Raw genomic sequence first — 3,623 nt, 5'->3', positions numbered from 1 at the left:
TGCTAATACTGACAGGAACTGAGACTGAGGGTATAGAGCTTGATTGAATCTCTATAAGGGAAAAAAAGGCATTATTAAGGTTTTATATAAAGCAGGGATCCAAGAGGCTTAGATGCCACCTACCAGAAAGGAAAAGAAACACGTCTTCCTTGCAACAGGCTAAGGAGAGATCTTTATATAATAAATCTTTCTGAAAAAAAAAAAAGGCAGAATACACTTCCATTAATGTCTAGGAGAAAAAATAGTAATTAAACACCATGAACAACCAAGAGGACAAGGCATATCAGAGAAAAAGAGAAAAATCTCCAGAAAATAAACTTAAAAACATAAAATTTGCAACTTAATTGACAGAATTTGGGATGCTACGATGATACTTTGAAAAAATTCAAAGAGATCCAAAATAATTCATATCAAGAATTCCAGAAATTGAAAAAACAACTACACCAGCAGAATGAGTCTTTTAGCAAGGAGATAGAAACCCTAATAAAAGAACTAAATAGAATTTCTGTAGATGAAGAACACACTGAAAGATATAAAGAATGAAATAGCAAGCTTGGGATATAGAATCGACCAAATAAAGGAAAGTATCAGTGATATCGAAGACAGAAATCTAGAAATAAATCAGAAGGAAGAAGAGAGAAACAAAAAAATGAAAACTAATGAAAGAGAAATACAAGAACTAGTTGATACCATCAGGAGAGGAAACATAAGAATAATGGGCATTCTCAAAGGGGAGAAAAAGGAGGAGGGGTTAGAAAACATTTTTAGACAAATAATTAACAAGGATTTCCCAAATCTAAGGAATGAACTGGAGCTCGGATTTCAAGAAATCAACAGAAAACCCAATGACCTCAACTCAAAAAGGCATTCACCAAGACACATTTTATTGAAATTATCAAAAATCAATGACAAAGAAGGAATTCCCAGCACAGTCAGGAAAAAGAAGATGGTAAACTAAAAAGAAAACCCATTAGATGATCGTTGGACCTCTCAGCCCAAATATTATATGCCAAAAAGGAGTGGAATCAAATACTCAAACTATTAAATGAAAGGAACTACCAGCCAGGAAAAATGTATCCAGCAAAGCACACCTTTAGATATGAAGGAGAAATAAAGACCTTTACAGACATACAAAAATTGAGGGAATTTTCCACTACAAGGACTGCATTGCAGGAAATACTGAAAGGGGTCAGCTCACCTAAAACAAAATGACAAAAAAAAAAAATACATAACTATGAGTAAGGCAATAACTAGGCAGATAGAACCAGAATAGTGCAACCTTTATTAAAAATAGGGCAATTTAAACAATTAAACCATAAGAAGAGATTTGCTATTGCAGACAGCAATGAAAGATCAGCATATATAGGGACGAAGAGAGACAACAATAACAGAAAGGGGAAGTATTCAAATATCCAAACTTGCAAAGGTACATGCAGAAGAAAACGGACTACTATATATATAACTATCCTTTGTGTGTTCTGAATGGTAACCACATGCCAAAGATTCAGAACTGAAGTATATAACATAAAACAAAAATGACCAGAGGAAAATCCACAAAATCCAACCAAAATAAGAAAACAGACACACAAGAACGAGGAAGCAATGGAAACACTGATTATCAGAAAGGAAAAGATAAAATGGTTATAGGAAAACATATTTCAATAATCACCCTAATGTAAAGAGACTGAACTCATCAACAAAAAAGCACAGAATTGCAGATTGAATCAAAAAAGAAAACCAACCATATGCTGCCTCCAGGAGACATATCTCAGCTCCAAAGATAAATATAGACTCAAAGTGAAAGGGTGGAAAATGATATTTCAGGCAAATAGCATTCAGAGAAAAGTGAGAGTAGCGGTACTAATATAAGAAGAAATAGACTTCAAAAAAAAAAAAAAAACGATAAAGGACGATACTAACAGACACCTCATAATGATAAAGGGAATCATGCATCATGAAGACATAACACTTAATATCTGTGCTCCCAGTCAGGGATCCCCAACATATATAAAGCAATTATTAACAGAACTAAAGGGAGAAACAAATCAAAAGACTATCTTAGTAAGGGATCTAAATACTCCACTGTTGGATATAGACAGATCATCGAAACATAAAATCGATAAAGAAATAACATTCTTAAATGACATATTAGACAAACTGGACATAATTGACATTTACAGAGCCCTTCACCTCAGAAAGGCTGTTTATACATTCTTCTCTAGTGCACATGGCAGAATCTCAATGATTGATCACATACTGGGACACAGAGATAGCTTCAACAAATATAAGAAGGTTGAAATCATACCAATCATATTCTCTGACCATAATGCTCTGAAGCTGGAGATAAACTGTAAAAATAAGGCAGAAAGAACCAAAAACACATGGAGATTAAACAACATATTACTAAAGAATGACTTGGTCAGAGAAGAAATAAAAAGAGAGATCAAGAGATATGTAGAAATGAATGATTATTATAGTACAACATATCAAAACTTTTGGAAAATGGCAAAAGCAATAAATAAAAGGAAAGTTCATATAATTACAGGCCTATCTGAAAAAAATAAGAACAAGCCCAAATAAAAAATGTAATGTTTCATCTTAAAAAAAACTAGAAAAGGAAGAACAAATGAAGCCTAAAAACAACTGCAGAAAAGATATCAAAATTAGAGCAAATGAAAATTGAAAAAAATTAGAAAAAATAAATGGAACAAAGAGCTGGTTCTTTGAGAAGGTTAATAAAATAGTCTGTCTAGACTCACTAAACAAAAAAGAGAAAGGAAACAAATAAACAAAATCAGGGATGAAAGAGGGGAAATTATGACAGATACCACGGAAATACAAAGGTTCATACAAGGATACTATGAAAAAGTATATAACACCATATTTGATAACCTAGAAGAAATGGACAAGTACTTAGAAGGATACAACTTTCCTAGACTGAATCAAGAAGAACTGGAAACAATAGACTGATCAGCAGTATGGAAATTCAAACAACAATCTAAAACCTATCAAAGAGTAAAAGCCTAGGACCAGATGGCTTCACCACTGAATTCTACCAAACATTCAAAGATTTAATACCTATCCTCATCAAACTCTTCCAAAAATTCGAAGAGGAGGTAATACTTTCTAACTCATTTTATGAGGTCAATATTTCCCTGATACCAAAACTTGGTAAAGATAACACAAAAAAGAGAAAACTACAGACCAATATCTCTCATGAATACAGATGCAAAAATCCTAAATAAGAAACTAGCAAACCGAATAAAGCAACATATTAAAAAGATTATACGCCACGATCAAGTGGGTTTCATCCCAGAGGCAGAAGGATGGTTCAACATACACAAAATGATTAATGTGTTATACAACACAAACAAATTAAAAAATAATAATCATATGATCATATCAATAGATGCAGAAAAAGCCTTCGACATGATAGAGCATCCATTTATGATCAAAACACTTAACAAAATCAGTATAGAAGGAAAGTACCTTAACATAATAAAGGTAATATATGACAAACCCAACATTATACTTAATGATGCAAAACTAAAAACCTTCTCTCTAAGATCAGGAACAAGGCAAAGCTGTCCACTATCACCACTGTTATTCAAGATTGGAGGTCC

This window comes from Pteropus alecto, unplaced genomic scaffold, assembly GCF_000325575.1.
Source record: "Pteropus alecto unplaced genomic scaffold, ASM32557v1 scaffold302, whole genome shotgun sequence".
Classification (NCBI taxonomy): Eukaryota; Metazoa; Chordata; class Mammalia; order Chiroptera; family Pteropodidae; genus Pteropus; species Pteropus alecto.
The sequence above is the reverse complement of the archived record's forward strand: the minus strand, read 5'-3'. Positions refer to the sequence as shown.